Raw genomic sequence first — 24,613 nt, 5'->3', positions numbered from 1 at the left:
TTTGCATTTCTTTCTTTTCCTATACATATTTTATTGGTATCATACCACACCCATGTTTATAGCTGCACAGTTTGTAATAGCTAAAGCTTGGAAACAACCCAACTGCCCACTAACTGGAGACTGCATAAAGAATGTGTGTGTGTGTGTGTGTGTGTGTGTGTTTAATATAATGGAATATTACTTAGCCATAAAGAAGAAGAAGCTACAGACATTATGCTAAGTGGATACACATTGAGGACATACTCCAGTGAAATTAATAGAACACACGTGCAAATATCACATAGTTTCTCTGGTGTGAAAAAATAAAAGTATATTTGCATTTCTGAAACATTGTTCTCGACTATTGACTAAAGTTAACACTGGAATCATAAAAACAGATACTAAAATATGAAAGTCTAAACTGGGGCAGTGGTAGTTTAAATAGGGAAGGTTGAATATGACAGTGTTACCTCTAGTCCTTTTGCCAAAGTTTGTTGTGTCTAGATCATTTTCCTACATAAGAAATAATTCCACTTTTATTTTTGGCAATATTATAAGTGATATCCAACATAGTTTACAAGCATTTATATATGTCTATATTAGTCAGCCTCTCAACAATAGATCAGTTAAATCTAAATTATGTAATGCAAAAGAAGACTAATGACATAAATATAGAGCTGCATGGAAATTGAAGAAAGAGTGTGAAGGAAGAAGACGTAATATCCTGCACTGTTATCATATCTAATGTACAAAAGATGGGGCTCATACTAGCTCTGGCTCAGCTATGCACAATATAAAATAATGATTATATTTTTTAAAATCATTTACACAGTGGTTTGTTTTACAATTAGGTCTACACATTCATAAAACATAAAAATTGCAAGCAAAAATAATGATTTATATGCAATGAAAGCATTTGTAAAATAAATTTTTAGTAAAGCTTATTCTTTCTCAATATGAGAAGCTTACCCTTTTTGATTTTTAAAATCATCATTGAATATACTTTCTTTATTCACTTCTACTTTTCTTTCATGAATTTATTTGTTTAATAAATATTTGATGACTTGTTGTTATTCAAGGCCAAATCTTGTTACTAGGAATACGGATGCTATAAACTATTGTCCTCAAGAAGCTCATATTATATTAGAGATAATATAAACATATTGTGCAATCACTGCAATTGAATGTACATAAACTACATTATAGCAATATCAGTATGCTAAATAGTAGAAGAAAGAGCAAGGCCAACTGTGAGAATGCACTTTGGTGGATTTGGGAAGGGTGGCACTTATCAGCCACAGAAAAGGAGTATAGACCAGAGTTTCCAATCAGCTGTGCTATTCACAATTTAAACTGCATAAATTTTTTTTTGGTTGTTGTTGTTGTTGTTGTTGTTTGCTCTGGAGTTGTCCCATACAATCTAGGATGTCATGCATCATCCTTATCCTTTATATAATAAATACCAATAGCACTGTTATTTACACTAACAATTTGCTAACAACCAATAATGTCTCCAGATACTGTCAAATTTCTCAGTACAAAGAAATTTATATCTGTCCAAGTACAAAAAATCTATGCATATTAATGCAGGTAAATATATGCAAACACCTCTGAAATGAGGTGTACATTATAAGAATTATATTGTTCTTCATATTAATAGTAGTTACTTTTTTAAAAGCGGAAGTGATAAAGAAAATAAATATATTTCCATTTATCTGACCTACAGTGAGAGATAATTAAAGATATATACTTAAAATCTGGCAGGCAGAAGCAAGCAGTTATTAGCTATTGCCTAATAAGCAAGTAGAAAATCCTACATAATCAAAAGAAATTAAAAAACTAAAAAAATATATATGCATATATATATATATACATATATATATATGTGTATATATATATATATGCATAACACAAACCATCACTGTACTGCTTTGAAAATAAAATTTTACAACAATTTAAGAAACATTTTCTAAAAAATAATCTCTACCATAAATAAGGCCAAAATAAATATGATCCATTTTTGCTGAGGGAGGGCTACTCCAACCCCTAATACTTTAGTTATTGTGGAGATTTTTTCCAGAGGTGGTCAAGCTGTGAGGACCAGTATCAAAGTAGTAACAGAGATGATTTAAGAAATATGTAATGTGTCACATCCAGCAGCACTGCCAGTGGAGATGACTTAGTATGTATGTGTGGAAAAGATGAATGGCTATGCTAGCCTGAGGTTGCAGTGTGGTGGGGGCAAATTTTTACTAGTTGAGGCTTTGAACATTCTTGGTAGACATGGAGAAGGCTCACCAGCCATATATTCCAACCAGTCCTAAATATGTTGTCATGTACAGAGAAGATCCAGGTGGGTTTAGGGCAGACATGCAAAAGAACTTAACTTTAAGTACATTCTTACACAGATAACATTAGTAGAATATCAGATTTACTGGCTTACAGAGTTTAGGATAATTTTTGTTGAAACACTGGCTCACTGCTCAACTAAGCATTCCCTGGGATGGCCCATAAACCACAGGCAAAGAAAAAAATCTTGTAGTCAGAAAATTCACTCAACATCGTTACTCATCATTCACTGTTGACTTCGGATCTGAAACAAGGATCAAGGACAAAAGACAGTGGGCAAATATGCACAAAACTGCCTAAGGAAGTAAATTATACCCAACACAGCTATTCTTCAAATGTAACTGTGAGATAAAGAGATTTCATAATGAACAAACATTAAGATCATTTGCTGGTACCAGACTGGACTTAGAAGGAATATTAAAGAAAGTCACGTATGTTAAAAGAACAGGTCAGCAAACGATAGCAAAAATGCACAAATAGAAATGAAGAACATTAAAATGATAATACAAATAAGTTCTAATACATTTATTTTTCTTATTTCTGACCTTAATGCTGTAGAAACCTAAAAATATAACACTGCATAATTGTGTTTGTAATATTCATAGAAATGGCATAGGTAAGGAAACAAATTAGAAAGGAAGGAACAGACCTATGCTACAACAAAGATTCTATATTTTAAAAAGATATTAATCAAAATAAATTGTGGAAAATTAAAGTGTTACAGAAATGTCATAAAATTTTAATATATCAGATTAATAAATTCTAGATATCTATAGTAGAACATGATGAATATAGTTAGCACTACTAATAAATTTGTTAAAAAATTAGAACTCAAATATTCTCACCTCAGTAAAAAAAAGGAAAAAATAAAAAGATAACTATGAAATTATGAATAATTTAACTAGCTTGATTAAACTCATCACTTCATATTGTATACATATATTAAAAAACAAGAACATACCATAAACATATATAATTTTTATTTGTCAGTTATATTTTACTTAATGCAGCTGAGGTAATAAGAAAAAAATTTAGATGTACAGAAATTACCTAATACAATTCATCATAGGTGCAACAGACAACTTCATGTAACACAAAAGAGGGCAGTAACAGGTGGATGAGGAGATGTGTGGAAAGAAAATTGAAAAATAATAAATGAAAATATAGTGTAGCTAATAATTTGGTTAAATGTTCATGGCTTAAGCTTACATAAGAAAAACTATAGATTGTCTCCCTGGATAAAATATCAAGAAGCTATTATGTGCTATATATAAAAATATTGTTAAACTATACAAATGGATTGAAAGTAAATTGGTGAAAAATATATTTCATGCAGAAGTTTTCATAAGAGAGCTGGAATTGCTTGATTTTAATGTAGACTTCCTCCATCGAAATAAAAGCAAACATAAGAAAAAAATTATATCTTCATAAAGAAAAGCAAAGTCTAAAGACTATTTCAAAACAAATATTTTTATAAATTATGCCAATGGTTTCTTAATCTTCTTAACCATGAGATAAAATGCACAGAAATTTCCTATCCTAAACATTGCTAGGAATGTAGTATGGTGGCATTAAGTACTTCTTCATTTCTGTACAATCTCCAGGACTTTTTACCTTCTAAAAATGAAACTGTGTGTCCATACAATGTGTCCCATATCCATTTCCTTAGTCCACGACGACCACTATTTTATTTTCTTTTCCTCTGAATTTGACTACTCTATGAACTTTATATAATGGCATCACACAGTATCTGTCCTTGTACTTTTATAACTACTTCACTTCAATCAATGCTATGTCCTTGAGGTGGACCCATGTTGTAGTACACGACAAGATACTTTCCTTATTAAAGCTGAATGTAACCGTGTACACTTATATGCCGTATCTCTTTTTATATCAAGGGACACCTAGGTTACACCAACTTCTTGGCTATCAGGAAGAGTGCTGTTGTGAAAATGAAAGTGTAAATTTCTTTCTGATTTGGTTCTTAATTTTTTTATTGTTTAGGATATAAGATTGTTGAGTCTTTGGTGATTCATTTTATTTATTTGTTTGTTTTTGAAGAAACTCTGAATTATTTTCCAAAAGGGTTTTGCTATTTTACATGCTGACAATGTTCAAGAGTTCCAATTGACCCATATAGGCTCACAGCTCTTCTCTTTCTTTTCTCTCTTCTTTCCTTTCCTCTTTTCTCTTTCTCTTCCTTTTCACTCCTCTTCTGTCTTCCTCTCTCCTCTTCTTTCTTCTCTTCTGCTCTTCAGTCTTCAAATCACTTCTCTTTTCTTTCTAATAGCAAATGTGATGGATGTGAGACTATAATCTCACTTTGGCTTTGATTTGCATTTTTCTGATGATTAGTAATGTTGAGTATCTTTTCATGTAGATAAATTCTTGGCCATTTACATATCACCTTCCAAGAAATGTCTACTTTAATTTTTTGTTCATTATTAATCAGGTTATGGATTTTTGTTTTGTTGTATTTTTATTAGTTTGTTCTTTTTGTAGAGTGTCTAAGCAACGTAGTATAGTACATGATTTTGAACTCACATATCAGCTTAGAACAAGTAAATATCTTAGCAGTTTTTAAAATTAATTTTATTGCTTCATTTTAGGTATAAAATATAATGACATTCATCATTGGAGATTTCTACCTTTACATGATATATCTTGATTATTATTTTTCCCTCTTCCTCTGGCCTCCCTTCAAACCCTTCACCCCTCCCTATTTACAAAGACTTTGTTTCCATTTTTTAATTTTCTTATATTAATTCCATTTCCTTCTTTCCTTTCCCTTACTCGTCCTGATTCCACTTCCCCTTAGCACATTTCTTCCTATTTCACATTATCTGTTATGCATTTTAATCCTTATTTAGACTTTTAATTTTTCACACTATAGAAATTATTTGATATTACACATGTGTGTCCTATTTATTTCACTTGAGTATCACCTAAATGTGCATCCATTTAGCTATAAAAGCCTCTAGTTTTTCATTCTTTATATCTGACTAGTACTCTATTTTATAAAAAAACACAAACAAATTCTTTATCCATTCTCCAATTAATGGGCAATTTGGCTGTTTCCATGTTTTAGCTATTACAAACTGTGCAGCTATGAACATGGATGCATATATATCAAATGGTGTGATTTTTTAAATTTCTTTTGGGAATACACAGCAGGGGAACAGCTGGGTAAAATGGGACCTCTAATCCTAGTTATTTGAGATATCTCTGTACTGTTTTCCACAGTGGTTCCACTACCATACTACACTCCTACCAACAGTAGAGAAAGGTTCCTTTTCTCCCACAGCCCTGCCAGCATTTGTTATTGGTTGATTTCATGATAGCAGTCATTCTTTCTGGGGTGAGGTGGAATCTCAGTGTTGTTTTCATTTGCATCTCTCAAATGACCAGTGAGGTTGAACATGTTTTTCATATATTTATTTGCTGCTTTTACTTGTTTGTCTGAGAAATGTCTGTTCATTTCAGATGCCCATTTTTGGACTGGGTCTTTAAATTTGGGAGGTCCTATTTTTTAAGTTCTTTATGTATTCCAGATAGTAGATCTTTTTCTGAGGAACAGCTGGTAAATTTTTTTTTCCCACATTGTGGGTTATCTCTTCACAGTGTTGGCCATTTCTCTTGCTGTGCAGAAGCTTTTAAAGAGGATGATGTCCCACTTGTTGATTCTTTGTGGTAGTTCACATGCAACTGGTTCTTTGATCATGAAATTTTTTCCTATTCCAACGTCTTCAAGAGTTCTACCTAACCTCTCTTCCAGATGATTTAGTGTTTCTGTTTTAATATTTAGAACTTTAATCCATTTGGAGTTTAGTTTAGTGCATAATGAGAGATAAAGGTCTAGTTTTAATCTGTGGCAAGGTGCAACCCAATTTTTCCAGTACCGTTAATTAGAGGCTATCTTTCCTCCAGTGAGGATGGTTGGATCCTTTGTCAAAGATGCGGTAGCTGAGTATGTCTGGAGTTGTTTCTGCACCTCATCTTCTAATCTATTCCATCGATCCTCAGGTCTGTTTCTTTTGCCAGTACCATGCTCTTTTTATAACAGTATCTTTTTAATATAGTTTCAACTTGGGAATTGTGATACCCAATGTCATGTCTTCATTGTCTAGAGGCCTTTTTTGTTTACAAATGAATGTTTGGAATTTCTCGAGTTCTGTAAAATATACTGTTGGGATATCAATTGGGATTGCATTGAATCTATATAGCAGTTTTTGAAGTATGGCCATTTTGATTATGTTGATTCTTCTTACCCAGGAGCAAGGGATGTCTTTCCATTTTCTGATATCCTCTTTGATCTATTTTTCAGAGTGCCATAGTTTTCAGAGTAAAGGCCTTTGATTTCTTTAACTTGATACTTAAGCATTTCATTTTTTGGATTCTGTTGTGAAGAGTGTTGTTTCTCCAGTTCCTTTGTCAGTGAGTTTGTTGTTCATGTACAGGAAAGCTATTGATTTTTGTGTGTTGACTTTATATCCAACTACTTTACTGAATTTGGCTATTATGTTTAGAAGACTATTGGTGGAGTTCTTGGTATATTCTATATAGAGTATCATGTCATCTGCAAACAATGACAATTTGACTTCATCATTTCCTATCTTTATTCCCTTTATTTCTTTCTTTTGTCTAATTGCTGTGGGTAATGTTTCCGAAACTATATTGAACAGTAGTGGTGATAGTAGACAACCATGTCTTGTTCCTGATTTTAGCATGAATGATTTCAGTTTTTGATCATTTAGTATAATATTGGCTGTGGCATTTTCATAGATGGCTTGTATTAGGTTGAGGTAGAGACCATCTATTCCAATTTTTTTGTAGAGTATTTATCATGAATGTGTGTTGAATTTTGTCGAATGCTTTTTCAGCATTTATTGCTTTTCATATGTTGAAACATCCCTGCATCCCTGGGATGAATCCCACTTGATCAGGTCATCTGATCATCTTGATGATATGCATTCAATTTGTTAATATCTTATTAAGGATTTTTTGCATCTGTGTTTATTGGTGAGATTGGCCTCTTTTGTGATTGAGTCTTTCTCTGCTTTTGGGGTCAAAGTGATGCTTGCTTCCAGAAATGAATTCGGGAGTATTGCTTCCCTTTCAATTTCATTGAAGAGTTTAAACAGTAGTGGCAATGGTTCTTATCTAATGTCTTGTAGAATTCAGCAATGAAACCATCACAGCTAGGTTTTTCTTAGTTGGTATGTTTTTAGTTACATTTTCCATTTTGTTGAATGATATTGGGTTGTTTAGAATTCTTAGGTTTTCTTTCTTCCACTTTGGTAATTCATATGTATCTAGGAATCTGTCCATTTCTTCTGTGTTTTCTATCTTTTGGTGTACAGGTTATTAAAGTAGGTACTGATGATCCTCTGCATTTCTGATGAGTCTGGTGTAATTTCAACCTTTTCATTCCTAATTGCTTGGATTTGGGTCTCTTCCTCTTTTCTTTTTTTTTTTTGATAAGGTTGGCTAAGGGTTTGTCAATTTTGTTTATTCTATTAAAGAAACAACTCTTTCCTTCATTGATTTTTTATATCATTCTTTTAGTCTTCATTGCATTGATTTCTGCTCTGATCTTTGTAATTTCCTCCCTTGTATGAGCTTTTGGTTTGTCCTTCTCTAATTTTTCTAGAAGCTTGAGGTTCAGCATCAGATTTATTTGAGATCACTCTGTTTTCCTAATATGAATATTCACTGCTATGAATTTCCCTCCTGAGACTGCTCTCATCATGTCCCTTAGAGGTCAATATATTCTCTTCTCATTTTCATTTCATTGTAGAAACTGTCTGGTTTCTCCTTTAATATCCTCTGTGACCTATTGGTTATTCAGAAGTGTATTGTTCAATTTCCATATGTTTATGAAATTCTTGTGGTTTCTTTTGTTATTGATCTCCAATTTCATTGCACTATGGTCAGATAATATACAGGGGATAACTTCAATTCCTTTACAGTTACTTAAACATGTTCTATGAACAGATATGTGGTCTATTTTGGACAATGACCTGTGTTCAGCTGAAAATAATGTGTATTCTGATTTTGTGGGGTGGAACCCCTGGTAAAGATCTGTTTGCTTGATCAGGAGTTTGATTGAGTTCTAGTATTTTGCTTTTTATCTTCTGTCCAGTTGATCTATTTATTTTTGGCAGTGGGAATTGAGGTCCCCCCATTACTATTACTATTGTATAGATTGGGCACACTAATATTGAATGCATATATATTTATGGTTATCCTGCCTTCCTCTTGGATAATTCCCTTTACAAGCATCTAGTGCCCTTCTCTGTCCCTCTTAATCAGCGTTGGTTTGAAGTTCATTAGTTCTGCAAATAGGATAGCTACCCCTGCTTTTTTCTGGGTTCCTGTTGCATGGAGTATTGTTTTCCACTCTTTAACTTTCATTTCTATGAGTTTCTTTTTTAATTAAGTGTGTTTCTTGTATGCAACATATTGATGCATCTTGCTTCTTGAGACACTCTTCCAGTCTATTTCTTTTGAGTGGGAATTGAGAGCATTAATATTGATGATTGTAACTGATATGTGTTGACTTATCCTTGTCATGATTTCCTTTTTATTCTCCCTCTTTGAAGTTAATTTCTTATAGAATTTTGTTCTTCTGTTGGGTTTCTGGAATCCTATTATATGCCTATGTGTAGATTTTTTTAAATTAGAGTTATAGTTACATAGTTTTAGTCCTATTTGCCTCAATTATCTGTATGTCAAGTTCTTTCCCCTTGGTTGGGAACTTTTCTACCATTACTTCTATGAACAGATTTTTATGTCATTTGTACTCTCTCCTGATTCTTCATTAGCTCCTAATATTCTCGAGTTATTCTTCTTTGTATCATCTAGGTGCTACTTGATTGATTTATCATGCTCCCCTACTATTTTTAAGAAATCTGTCTTTGCATGGTCACTAATTGCCATCCTGACTTCTATATCTGAAATTATGTTCTCGCACTTGCTCATTCAGCTGTGTAAACTTTCAATTGTGTTTTTAATTTCCTGGAAATATGTTTGTGTCTGTTTTATGGATTCTGTTTGTTTCCTATGTAGGACTCCATTATGTTTTTCAGCTCTTCTATGTTTTTAATCTGTCTCCTCTATATTTATTAATCATGTCTTGCACTATAGGTACCATCTCTGTTTTTGTCTGAGAAATCATTTTTGATTTCACTTTTTCCATATTCTGTTATTGTCAGTTCATGGAGTCCAGGTGGTTGAGTATGAGATTTTTCTACCTCATTGCCCTTTGAGGTTGCCTTAAGTGATCTGGAAATCTGATTTTAATACTTGTTTCTGTGTCTTCTCATTTCAACAGATACAGCTTGCTGCACCTTGTTGAGGCAACTTTTTGTTCACCCAGTGGTGAACAAATTATCAGCAAGCCATGGAGTGGGCTTTTCTCTGATGCGCACCACTGCGTGAATCTTGGATTTAGGATGTTGACCTTCTGGATTCTTGTATTGTTCATTGTACGGGTGGAGTTCTGGCTGGGCCCTGTGCACACTTGTGATGGTATCTAGGCATATCTCTGGCTATGACCTACACTCCTATGTGGTTGTTGTCTGGGAAGGCCTTTGGCTTTGGGCAGAGCAATGCAGTTCCTTGTGTGGATGTGCTTCTGGCTAGGTTTGCATGCCCTTAATGATAGTATCTGTTTGGGCCCCTTGTGCACCTGTGCAGCTCTTTTCCCAGCAGATCTTTGGCTGTGGCTTGTGGGCCCAAGATGCCAGGGTAGGGACACGATCCTGGCTGAAAATGTCTGCAGCTGCACCACTCTAGTACACACCACTTCTCACTGGGATCTGAGTGCACTTATCCATGGTATTAGGTTGGACCTCTGGCTGTGGCTTGTGTGCTTGTGAAGCTCTTAGGCCAGCAGATCTTTGGCTGGGGCTTGTGGGCCCAACTGGCAGGGGTGGGGCACTGGCTGGAAGTTCCTGCAGCAGCTACACTCTGGTCCACATTGGCTTCTCACTGGGATCTGTGTGGACTTATTGATAGTCAGATCAATTTTTATTCTTTGAAGTATTAATATCTTACACATCTTATGAGAAATCTTTGGTTATAATATTTTTCAAATAAATCATTGTTACAAAATAAAGTATTTTTTTGAAAATTTACGTAATTTTAAGGTAAATTTTCTCCTCTTAAATACTCTGATTAGTTATAATAATTTTCAAATAAACAATAATTATGTTAAATTATAATTTTTAAAAGCTACATAAAATTAAAGTTTCCCTCATAGATACTTCTGATTTTAAAACTTTTTAGGAATGTACTCTTAAAAAGACATGGCAATTACTGTATAAAAATATATAAATATATTTAACATCTCAAAATGTCACATAGAATCAGAAGGTTTACATCTACATATTTTTAAATATATATTTTAAAGTATCATATACATAATACAAGAAATCATAAAATGGCTCTATCCTTCCAACTCAGCAGTCTAAGTGTAAGAGATCTGCACCATTGAATGAGGGAATCCTCTGAGAACACCTCATCCTGAGTGTAATCATAATTTTTTAATTATACTTTTATCTTTTTTTGCTTTGAATATTGTATATGGAACTATTATATAGAGGGTAAATTTGTAGGAATCTTTACAACATAGTATTTTTTACCAAGTCAATTCATATTAAGCAAAAATTACATTTTATCAAATAGCCTCTTTCTCTTTCCTTTTCAAAGATGAGTTTTTATGTCTTCATGTGATAAACAAAATTTATTAGAAAGACATATTAATTTTCAAATTTTAAAAACTGTTTAGATATTTAATATTTTAGCTTAAAAGTTATGAGTAGATTTTAGATAAATTTGTATGAAATGTTATTCTATTCATAATAAATATTGTCTCCATTTTGAATTATGTCATTTACAGATAGATCAGCACATAAAACAATTTAGAAAATAAAGTAATTGTTTAAAATTTGAAATAGATTTTCTTTTTAAGTCATCTTCAGAATATACTTGCATAGAAAAAGGAAAGTCAGAGTCTTTACAACAAAAGTCTTTACCACCTTTATCTGATGAAAGAATATTGAAGAAAAATGAAATGTTTTTTAATTTGGGGAAGTAAATCTTTGGAACTTTCAATTTCACTTTTACCATCAGGAAAAATAATATGCTGATACTTTGTGTTAGAATAAGAACACAGCTTGAATAATGTTCCAGGAATCCAAAAGAATATGACTAGTTGCTGTGAAAGGACGTTATATGCCCATTTAAAGAGAACTATACAATTTCTAGAGAGCAAATAAGGGGCTGAAAAACAAAAATAATAAAATTGGGAAAGTTGACTACTCCCAATAAACCCAGGGTAGAATTTCATATAATTGTAGAAGAATATGTTGTGTTTTTGTGGTTGTGGTTCAGTGCACCACAACAAAGCAAGAGACTCAAAGAGCCACCCCCCAAAAAATCACACTGCACCAAAAGAATCATAACTTCTAGAGCTGCCACTGTTTGGTTTGGGTAGAGAGTTATTTTACAACACTTCTGCTGTGAAATATTCAGATTTTCCATAGACTGTGCCAGATTCTAAGAAGTTAGGATTTGGACATATGATTCTTAGTTATACTAAAGAGGAGGCACTTAGAGAACCAGTGTAAGGTGATTCATGTCAGTGTGATCATTCTATACAGGATATATTGTTCTGGAATTCATTGTGACCGGGAGAATCTCAATGACCTAACAGTCTCAGCCTGCATTCTGCCTCTGAGTGAGGAATGGAGGTCCAGAGTGTTCAACCACTGGTTATAAAGAGGATGAAATTATTTACTTCTCTGATAATTTGAGATAAGAGATTCCACACTGTCTTCTACCAAAGAACAACTTCTATTGAAAAATTCTGAATTTCATAATTCTAAAAATGTAGTGCGAAGGGACAGGCTTGATTGGTGAACACAGCAGTTTAACCAACTATTCTGCAATACAATGTGTGTTAGTATGATATATATTTATTAATATAATATATGCACATGTAATTTAAGAGATTAGTGTATGTGACAAATTTATTCCATAATAAAAATATAAAGTAAGAATTGAAAATGTGAAGCATTTCTGCTAGATATTGTATCATAGCTTATTAATTTTATAAAGAAAGTTAAAGATTATGATATTATTTGTAAATTATGGAATTAAATGAAATTATTTAAAATATATGAATGTCAGAGGCCTCATACATTAATATAATTCTTGAAAAATTATTATTTTTCACAAATTGAATTAAACTTTGGCATCCTCTAAAAATATATAGGATATTGGCTTTACCAAGTTTCTTTCTGAAAACTTTGGGCTAAAGCAAAATATAATTGAAATAAATTGCTGAGAACATTTAAGTATGTATGAAAGCAAAGACATATTATGATAATTTATATGTGATTATTTTAAGTCAAATGTTAATAATAAAGTACTAGCTGTCTATTGGTCTTAGATCTGAGAAGTCGTGATTTGAAAAATACCTGTTAGGTTAGCATGTTCATCCTTCTGCTAAGCAGGCTATGTGTCAATCCCAAGAGAGAAGAGTTAGCACTTCATAGTTTCCAAGAAAGCAAAGGCAATCTCTTAGGGCACACAAGAGAAATCTAGTTAAAGCCAAGTCAATATAGTGTTTGAATTATTTCCAATAAACCCATCAAAAAAATAAATGTGCTTCTGTCATTCCAGCTTCACTGATCCTGGCAATTACATTCTGTTCTAGTTGGAACATGTGCAAAATCTTATCAAGAAAACTATCCAATAAGGATATATTGCACTTCTATTTATGGAAAGAAAGGTAGAAGAAAATATTGTAAAGCAAAAAGTATAAGGATGGATATATTCCTACAATAATAGGTTGGAAGTACAAATTATGTTAAACCACAAATGATGAATATTTCTGAAAAAGATGAACTATCTTTTCCATTTACTAGCAGAACAACTAGCCCTGCAGATCATGCACATGGGAACATAATAAATCCTATGTGATGAGAATGAACAGTAGGAGATGGAGGGCTTTATAGTGATGTTGTGAATGATATTAATACAGGCTGTTTAATATTTAAAGCCTTTTCAAAGTGCAAGGATCTGTTATCCCACAACTTATCAGCACTTGGTAGTTGATGAGGAAGTCTTAACTCTAGGAATGCTGCACTCACTCATCTCTGTTGATACATCTGCTTCTTCTGCTGATCCTTTTTTCTCATCCCATTTCTTATATGCATTATGTAGATTTTGGTTACTATGGATGGGACTCATAAGTGGCATTATTTTTAAAAAATATTGATTAGCTATCAATATTAAAAATATTAAAGTCCGTTTGACATCCCCTCAACTTTTTTTTTTTTTTGGTCCTGGGGATGTAACCAAGGCCATTTCCACTACACCTCCCCAGACTTTTGGTTTTTTTTATGAATTGTGACACCAGATCTGGATAAGTTGCCCAGGCTGGCTAGAATTTGTGATCTTCCTACCTCAGCCTCCCTGATGTGTGCTTCACTCTAGGTTTGATATTTTCTTAATAAATGTTATTACTGGAAATATTGGTGGCAGCTTATTAACAGAGGTCTTATGAAAACCTTGGTGGTGGAGCTTACCGAATTCTCTGTTTGTTACTTTGTGTCTCCAGCCTCCTGAGTTAAAATGTCAGTGACTGTCCATCATCAATTGCACTTTTGTTTATTTTTTAACTTCTGCATTGCTTTATATAACTTAACTGGAGTGGCAAGAATCTCAAGTCTGAAAATTTCATCTCCATGTTTGGACTACTTCATGATTCCATTCAAGAACCTTTCCTCTTTCTTATCTGTGTCATCTCATTGAGTGAGATGAAAGATGAGTAGGTTTCTTGTTAAGAAATTTATTCTGGCAAATGTATAATAGCCTCTACAGAGAGCTTTTTTTGAATTCTAGGTATTGCACCTATTCACCTGAATGATATTTTAATTTTCTAACATGCAGGAAGATCCAGTTCATATCGTACATATATCAGCTCATTACTTTTCTTTTTACTATGGTTATTTTAGGATTGTGTACTGCCTTTCATGACTGTAGGACTAGAAAGCCCTATGTAGAAGCAAAACCCATAGCTTTTACCTTTTCTCCAGTCTATGTACAATTAAAATAAAACAAATAATTAAAATTATATATCCTACATCTTTCAGTATTTTTAAGAATCAAATCTTTATTTTTTTACTGTATAAATGTGATCTAAATATGTCCACCAATAGTTTTTCCAAAAGACACATGCTGTAAATAAGCAAACTATGGCTCACAGATGTGTATGGATTCCCTATGTTTCACTGGGCATACATTTATCATTGTACCTTTGCAAGATATATCTTGGTTCTTATTTTTCCCCATACCCTTGACCCCCTTCACTCCCTTCACCCTTCCTTATTTACAAAGAAATTGTTTCTATTTTTTCCTTTTCACATTTTTTTCATTTCCATTACTTCCTTTCCCCTCCCTTTTCCACTTCCCCTTTAGCCATTTCTTCCTATTTCACAGTATCAATTTTACCACTTGAACATTATTTACACTTTTAGTTTTTCACACCAGAGAAACTATTCAGTATTTAATTATGCATCCTATTTATTTCACTTAAGAGCATAGCCTCCATTTAGCTACAAATGTCTCAAGTTTCTCATTCTTTATGGCTGAGTAGTACTCCATTTTATAGAAAAAACACATCTTCTTTATCCAATCTCCATTTGATGGGCATTTGGGTTCTTTTCAAGTTTTAGATATTACAACCTGTGCCACTATAAACTTGGTTGCACATGCATCACTGTGGTATGATTCTTTTACTTATTTTGGAAAGGCACCCAGGAGGATAACTGGGTCAAATGGGACCTCTAATCCTAGTTCTTTCTGGTAATCCATATTGATTTCCACAATGGTGTTGTTTTCATCAGCATCTCTCGAATGACCAGTGATGTTGAACATTTTTTTTTCATACATGCATTTATTTGATGCTTTTACTTGTTTGTCTGAGAAATGTCAGTTCATTTTAGATGCCCATTTTTAAATCAGGACCTTGTATTTGGAGGGTCTAATTTTTTTGAGTTATTTATATATGCTAGATAATAGTACTTTGTCTGAGGAGTAGCTGGTAAAATTTTTTTCTTACATTATAGGGTGTCTCTGAGCTCTGTTGGTGATTTCTCTTGCACTGCAAAAACTTAATACTATGAGATCCCAGTTGTTGATTCTTTGTGAAAATTTTTGTGTTACTGGCAAATTCATTTGAAATGTACTTCCTAGAAGACTTTTCTGACTAGTTGATGATGACCTCCTCTTCCAAAAGGTCTGCATCATACATCTCCTTCAAGATATGTGGGGTTTTGGAGAAGAGCTGCATTTGATCCATTGCCACCACACACTCTAGACCAGGAAAAACTGCTAAGCTGTTTTGTTGTTTGACAGAATCAGAGGAAAAGGCTCATGTATTTCTTAATTTGTTCTCTAATCTTCTCATTAATAATAACTTCAGTCAGAACAAGAGGTCCCATGGCTTTTACATCTAGTCTTTCTGCTTCAGCAACAATTTCTTTGTCAGATGAGTCAGAAAATCTCCTTTCTTTTTCTTAACAAAATCAAATAGGATTTTCATACACTATTCTACTGTTCTTTCCAAATCATCACTGAGTGTCGGGACTTTTACATGGTCCCTGATTTCATCCATTCTGTGCCTCTGGGTTTCCTCAGTTATATCTTCCCCCTTTCCGCATCATCCTTCTTGCCGTAGCATGTGGGGAAGGACTGATTTCATTTGGGGGTGGTGGGCACAGTGTCTTACTGCTGAATACAGAGCCATTTTCCTTGTCTTTGCCCTTTCTGTTTTCCTTTTCCTTTTCTTTTTTCCTGTACCACTGTCACTATTTTCAGGTGGGTTTTTGAGAATGAACATGCAGATTTTATGATGTGTGTCAAGCATGCCTCGATCACCACAGGCTTTACAAGAAAGACTTATTGTTTGCTTCTTTGGACTCACATGCAAATCTGTTTTTGGGATTCTCACACTGAGGACAGAGAACAAATGTTTAATGACTCCATCCAACATGTCTTGCAGCTTATTCACCTCATGAGATCCATTGACAATGTAATGGTCATTCTTTACGTAAAACTGGGTCTGTGCTCCCATCTCCCAACCAAAATATTTGGTGGGATACATAGGAGGCCAATTAAGTGCCTTTGCAATGTCAACCTTGTTGACTATAACTGTGTTGATTTCATTTCCTATGCCCTAAACATTGGCATCCAGATTGGGCATCTTATATTGATAGAACTGCTCTGAAATTCTGCAGTGATGTTGACAGACATTTTGGCTTATTAGTGACTTTATTAATAAGATGAAGAGATCTTTGATTGCAACTTTTTAGCATCTTCTCTCTGGAGAAGAAGGGATGACATAAATGACTGCAAGAGTTCTTGGTCTCTGACATGAGAAAATTTTCACCACTGAAGCTGTAAGCTTCTTGTTTGTATGCTGTTTCCCCAGTGCAGGTACCAATGGCTGCTTAACAGCTTGTTTCCATCCTTTACTTGTTTGTATCTCTACTCTCTGCCCTGTAAATTCAGACTACTGTCCTATTGTCAGTCTATGCTAATATTAAAGTAAAGGGCTAAAGGTGTAGGGGGAGTAGGAAGGATAGGGGGAAGGTTATAATGGAAAAGAAAAAAATCTGAGAAAATGGAAAAATGGAAGTAAAGTTTTTGTAAATAGTGAAGGGAGGAGGGGGTTAAGGGAGGGCAGGGGTATGGGGAAAAATGAGAACCAAGACCTGTCCTGTAAAGGTACAAGATCCTAATGATGAATGTAACTGTACTGCATACCTAAAATGTACCAATAAACTCAATGAGAAAAAAAAAATGTCAATTGCATAGATAGCAAAAGTGGCTTGTACTGTTTTCCTATTCTCCTGTTTTTATTGTTTTGTTTTGTTTTGTTTTGTTTTTTTGAGTCAGGGATAAATGCTAGCTGGAGTCATCTTCAAATAATCTCATGTTAGTGCCCAATGTGAAACACTAATATTTTCTGAATTCTATTAAATGAAATAAAATCTCTTGCCCATGTCTTACATAGCCCTAGATGATCTGGGACTGTTTAGTCTTTTTGCTCTTTCCCTAGCACTCCATACTCAAGGAATTACATCTTTATTTAAATTCCTTTAATTCATTGAAGATTTTCAGCTTCAGGTATTAGATATAGCTAAGTTAGGCAGAAATTAGTAGGCGGACAGAGAGGCAAGGACACTTGAGAGTGAGAGCACAGAAGACAAGTCACACTCATAGGTGGTGTGGCTGGAAAGCCACCCACTCAGCATAGAGACTCCATCAGCTGATCTTCAAGGCTCTCTAGAGATAAACAGCAACTTGAGATTATATTATAATCAGCACCACTTGATTCAGAGGACACAGCTCAGCATCAGATGGACACACAGGTGGGTGACCAGAATATCTGGAAACACCCTCCTATCCCTTTCCAGGAATGGCTTCGTTCTTTCTAAAAGTTATAGGTAAGATAAAATTAATGATGCTCTTGCTATTTGCCTTGCTTTCTATTGGACCAGAACTAGCTAAGACACCATAATCATAATCCTATAGATGGATTGTGGTTTGATCCATAACTATCTACGTCATGATTTTTTTTGGTGTGTAAAATGCCCTGGATAAATGGGTTCAGCAGCCACTCGCTGAGGACCTGGTCTGGGATTCCATGAGCTAGTCATCTTTTTACTTCCAATAAAACTCTCTAAAATTCCTCTTTTGATTTGCAACTCCATTCCTTGATGTGAGACCACAAGCTCTGTACATATAGCAACAGAGGCATTCCTTCCAAATATTTCTATTGCTTGTTCTCCTATCCTCTTCTCACATAGATAATTCCTATGTGGCATACAGATTTTAAATATTATTTCCTTGTAGGAATCCTCCTTGATGTTTCTTTACTGTTAGAAGTCCTTATCACTTCAAATTTTTTATTCCCATAGTATAGCACTTCTGTATTTATATTCTAATGTTTGTAATTATTATTAGACTACATATATTTGGAAAACAAGAATAAATCTTGTTTTATTGACAATTTATCTTAAGCAGTCACCTCAGTACTGGTACCTATTAGTCATTCATTATATATTTGTGTATAAATGAGGGTATATATGTAAGGAAATATCATTATTGAGACAATAAGGTCTCCCATGAAGTGGTAGCTCCTCATTTTTCTGAAGGTTTAATGTTTTTAAAAGTAAGATTTAGTTACACCCTTTTATAAACTGATTTATACCAATTTCATTAAAATGTAGACAAAGAAATGGCCTTTTTGTTTGATCACAAAAAATTGCTGTATTCTAAAACATGTAAGATAATGCTGTCAAGGGAAAAGTATCACATTAAAATTTAACTTATTTTTTGCTTTAAATGTTTTGTCAACTTTAGCTGTGTATTATTTATATCCTAGGCTTATCTGTTAGTGAATACTAAAAATAATCTTGTGCCAAAATATATCAGCAAAACACTTTGATTGAAAGAAATTTAAACTGCACTGTAGCATACTTTATGACTTGTATTACTTATAAGAATGAACTACTTTTCCATGGAAAAATCTATTGTAAAATTACAGAATCTAACAGGAATCACAAAAGACATAAAGATTGTAATCATCACTAAAATATGGTAGCAGTACAACAGTAACAGTTTCAAGAACTTTGAAGAGGTATGAAATAATCAACAGTGGGGATCAAAATCTAGTCCTGGAGTTCACAAGCATTAAGAATATTCAGCCTTATTCGGAATTCTACCAGTTAGATAGTTGTAGAGATGCTAAGGAGTTTGAGAAATATTCCAAGTAGTATAAAAGATGGAACATAGCTAAGTGTTTGAGAAAATGCAAGTCTAAAGCATTGTGTTACACAAATGGGCCCCTAAAAACTAAGACATCTTTGAAGTTGGTAAGGTCTAGAAGGCATGCTAATATTCAAAGTAAAGATAGAAAAAATTCAGTGCCATACTATTGAGTAAACTAATACCTTTAACTGTCAAAATTATAAAAATATTCATATCCTGGAATCACTAATTTAAAGTCTAGAAATCATTCCCATGAATATCTGCAAAGGTTTTCCTGTAAAATATTTATTACTGCACTTCTATAATAAAACAGAGAAAAATAAGTTAACAAACAAAAGCATGGCTTAATTAGCATTATTAGGAAATACTACACACATTAATAATGAATACATGAAGGGACCACCTAATAAATGAATAGATAGCTGTATAAGTAGGTATCAAAAAACCTAGACTGTTGCACTAGAAATATTAGCAGTTCTTTTTTATGAGTGGTTGGTGGCAGTACGATTTTATTTCTATTTCCTAATTTTTAATATTTCAACCTTTTACCCAAACTTATATTGATAACATTCCCAAAACTACATTAAGCAATCTCAATGTTCTGTAATCTTAACTTCTAATAATCTCACACTGGTCTGACATATAGTGGTAGTCTGTAAATACCAACCTTTACTTCATTGTATGCTTTCTTTTACTTTTAAGTAATAATGCACATTTAGTAATAAGATAGCAAGTTATGGAAATTGAGAATGAAATGAAATGGGAGAGAGAAAGAGAAGTTTCTATATCCACTGTTATGGTTTGGATGTGATGTGAATACATCTCCTGAAGGTCCATGAGCCAGAAATTGGGTTCTCAGTGTGGTGGTGTTGTGGTGATAGAAATTTTAAGAGATGAGACCTAGTGGAAGATAATTAACAACACCCTTGGAAAGGGTTAGTGAACCCTTCTGGAATTTAATTATTTACTGTGACAGTGCATTATTGTGAAAGAGCCTGGCGCCTCCCTTGAATCCTTTCGCAGTTACTGCTCACCTCTCTTGCACAAACTCCTGCTAGCTGCCACTGTGGTGCCATCTGCCATGAAGCCCTCACCAAGAGAAAAGAGATGCCAATACCACATTCCTAAACAGCCAGAGCTGTGAGGTAAATAAAAATGCTTTTGGTATAAAATGTCCAGCCTCAGATTCTCTGTATAGCAACAATGGATTATGACACCTATTATAAAGCTTTTGATTGTTAACTTTCAAGAGTATGGAACCAGTCCCTACCACTTTCAGAGTGTCCACTCATTTTCAGGACATGTTGGAACCCCACTCTGAAGCTTTTGTGTCTATTCATTTCCATAATAATAAATTTGATATTGCATTTCCATATACAATTGCCTTTAAATTTAGCTGGAGCTTCAAATAAGATAAAAAGCAGAAGTCTAGAAGTCTGCCAAAGAAATAATATTTATAGACTGAGGCATTCTGTCTCTCATCTCGTAGGTCTTGTGGGGCACTAAGCTGAAAAGAAAAAATAATGTGCTCTTTGGATGTATTAAATATTGTAGCTTTTGAAAAGGTCTCTCAATGCATTTTATTTTATACTTCAATGAACCTGGCTGGCTTTTCACATATAAGGCTGAACAAAGTTTCACTATATATATTAGCACTGAATGAAATATCATGACTTTAAAGCACTTCCATTTTTGTGCATATGTAAAAAAATTAATAAATAAAAATGTAACCTCCCAATTTTTTATCAGTTCAAAATATCTTGTGCCTGTTTTAGCAAGGAGGGTAGTAAATGCATATATTCTATCACTTACAATTTAAAATGTAATGCATTTATGCACTTATAAAGATAATAAGTAAAAAACAACATATAAAAGAAATAAGATAAATCAAGAAGGCAAATATTACTAGATCTATCTGATAACTATATACAGTGTATTTAATTTGGAAAGAGACAATGAAATGCAATTTAAAAGCCATTATTGAGATTATAAAATACAGATAAATGGTATGCAACTGACTTTTGGCTAGTACACTGAGACAGTTCAATAGGAGAAGAATACATCACTCAACAAATAGTTGTAGAGTAACTGGTTATCTACAAACAGTATCCTGAAGTTATCTCTTTTGGTGCCATATCTAACTAAGTAGATAAATAAAAGGTGGTGTACACGTTGCACTTTCACCTTTATTGTTGACAAAAGCATCTGAGAAAGTAAACTTAAAGAAGTTAGGCTTTTGTCTGAAGCAGTTTCAGAGTTATTCATCCGTGTTCACTGAGATCCATTGATCTGGACCTGAGATGAAAGCAAGTATCATAGTGAGAAAGCACAAAAGGGAGCAAAGCTGATTATCTTATTGCAGCTAGGAGGAAGAGAGAGGGAGAGGGAGAAGGCAAGGAAAAGGGAGAGGAAGAGGGAGGAAGAGGGAGAGGGTCAGGGAGAGAGGAGAGGAGGGAGAAGGAGAGGAAGAGGGAAGGAACATGAGACTAAGCAACATGAGACTAAGTGGCCAGGGATAAAATGCAGTCCTCAGGGCATGCCCACCTGATGAATTTCTTTCAATTTGGTAGCAGCTCACAAGATTTTATCACCTCCTAATAATGCCATCAAATTATGAAGCCATCAGTGGATTAATCCACTAATGAAACTAAAGCTCTTTCAAAAGCATATTGATACACTGAGGCCCAAGTGTTCAATATGTGAGACTCTAGAGAACATTCCACACCTAAACCATATCTCCATGAGGATGAATACCATTCAACCATTAAAAGGAATAGCAGTTCTTGTGCATGGCACAATATGAATGAATCTTGAAAATACTATGCTACATGAAAGAGAGCAGTCACAAATAACAATGTATTGTTTGATCACATCTACATTTAATGTCCAGAATACTAAATCTATAGAGTCAGAAAGTAGGACACAGGTTTCCTAAGGAAGGTGTTCCTTGGGATACATAAAGACTGATTGTTAGCAGGCATAAAGTTTATTTTTGGAGTTTAAAATTTTGGTGGTTGTTATTCAATTCTTTGCACTAAAGCTTTCTGACATGTACCCTTTTTTGTGTAAATTGTATGATGTGATGTACATATTAATAAAACGTAAATATAAGGAATATAACATAAGGAATACACTTTTTTGTATAAAATTATTTAAAAATTGGATGCAACTTTGGGAGTTATTACAAATATTTTGTTTGTCAAACTATTTATGAAGAGATGCCAGAGAAAATTATGTTGTTTATTCAAGCATTCATTTCAAACACATAAAATGTCATCACATACAAATATGCAGCAACAGTATTATACCTGAATTCAAATTTTAATTTCCAAGAGTAGAAAACCCTAAGGAGATCACTCTAAAAATTACTGTGTTAAAATATTCATTGTAGAGCAGTTAGCAAAAAAAGTAATACAACATCAGAAAAGCTTAGAAAGTTCTACAAATTCTGTTGTTTCCCTCAAAAACTTCTGACAGGCATTAAACAAAATTAGAAAGTTTATTGTTGGTGAATTAGAAGCTTGCTTTTAAACATCATGAAATAATTATTTCCTTAATGTTTTAATCATGCTTTGTGTTGCAAAATAAACCATTGCCCTCTCACAAATGTACCCATAATTATGGTGAAGAATCTCAAGAACTTCTTACTACATTGTAAACAAAATTCACAAATGTCCTTATTGATACCTAGTGTATCCATGAAATTATCATGTTTGTAGTCACTCATTTTAAGAAATAGAAAATTTAAGTGCTTTAAGGATACATTTACTTACTGACACAGCAATGATACCAATAATAATCATTTTTTCCTGTTTGGACAATCAATAATTAATGTAACTTGCTTACTTTTTACCATTTTGCTCTGTAAACCTGAATAGAAGGGTTGGACTTGCTGCAATTCTGGCAATAAATCAAGGTGTATACAGCACGATTAATTTACCATGAACACAAAAATGTGTGGAGATAGCCATGTGACATTTAAGAAAAAACTATACCTTGACAATGCTGTCTTCAATGTTCTTCATATTAGGAAAAGTAATATATAGCTTATCTTGTTTTGAAATCACTGAAATTATTTATAAGAGAGAAACAACTAAATAAATATATTGAGTAAAATCATTGAATTAAGGCAAGGTAAGGCAAGGCATGCATTCAAGGACACACAAGAGCCAAATTAATTTAAAATATACTATTTCCATAGCTCCACTGTGGATAATGTTAACAAAGATTTAACGCTATGAGTGTGAGTTAAAAGAAAACTAAGACTTTCTCAAATTAATTTGTCACATGGTGCTATGCTTTGCTTTCTTCTATATAGTAAGGATAAATAAATCATAAGAACAATTAATATTATTCATCTTAAAGGACTTTTCAGTCTAACATTATAAGAAAAAGTCTATACTATTATATAATTACATAATCTAATTAGTAAGCAAGTACAAAACACCACACAGGAAATGTTTTTCAGATTAGACGACTCACTAAGCTTTAAAATCAATGTCAATAAACATGAAAACAAAATATGTAAGCACAAAAGTATGGTCTCAGACCATATATAATATTGGAAATTAGCAGCATAAACCTGGAAAATACAAAATATTTAGATATTAAATAACACATTAATAATTTATGAATTGAAGATATCAGAAAATAAATTTGGAAATATTTTAAAAGAATAAAAAATATAAACACTACCTTTGAAAATTTATGGAATACAGCTAAACTAGTGATTAAAGGAAAATTTGTACCTTTAAATGGCTGTAGTAGAAGAGTTCAAATATATAATGAAGCTCCACATTAAGAAACTAGAAGAAAAATTAATAACACCCACCTATGCTTTTAGATTTTTCACTAACTGTAATTAGCCTTATAATTTGGTTTTCTTGTTATCATCTAGTAGCTCCTGGATAATCCTTTCTTGTTTTCTTATTTTTTCTTTGGCTTCTTTGAATTCTTTACCATAATTCGCTATTTTGACCCTCAATATAAGACACTCTCTCTTCGCATTAGTTATTTCTGCAATATATGAATTTTATATTATTAGTTATTTCATGTATTTCTGTCTGACATCTTTCCTAGGATTCCATGTTCTTATTGAGTCTATTCTCAAAATTTTGAACTGTTTTGCTTAGCTCATCCAGATTTTTACCTATTTCCCCAAATTCATCTTGAGTATATTGAGTGAAATTGCTGTGAACTCTTGGCTCATTTCCTCTTTAAATTATCTATTTTCTTCACCCTCTCTAAGAACTTTTTATAGATTACTGCTACCTGATATTTGTTTTCTTCTCCCTTTGAAACCCCTTGCTCTGCCTTGAGAGAGAGTTGGAGAGTTTGGAAAACTTGTGTTTCCCCATTCTCCTACTTGTAGCTGTATTTGTGTGTGTGTGTGTGTGTGTGTGTGTGTGTGTGCATATACATACATATATGTGTGGGT

The 24,613-nt window shown here is 33.3% G+C and overlaps 1 pseudogene; it reads right to left on the bottom strand.

The window, feature by feature from the left end:
* Positions 1-24,613, bottom strand: part of LOC104858604 — a 58,383-nt pseudogene that overhangs the window by 18,643 nt on the left and 15,127 nt on the right.

The sequence above is a fragment of the Fukomys damarensis genome, unplaced genomic scaffold (genome assembly GCF_012274545.1).
Source record: "Fukomys damarensis isolate Sample0158 unplaced genomic scaffold, DMR_v1.0_HiC HiC_scaffold_38, whole genome shotgun sequence".
Taxonomy (NCBI): domain Eukaryota; kingdom Metazoa; phylum Chordata; class Mammalia; order Rodentia; family Bathyergidae; genus Fukomys; species Fukomys damarensis.
The sequence above is the reverse complement of the archived record's forward strand: the minus strand, read 5'-3'. Positions and strand labels throughout refer to the sequence as shown.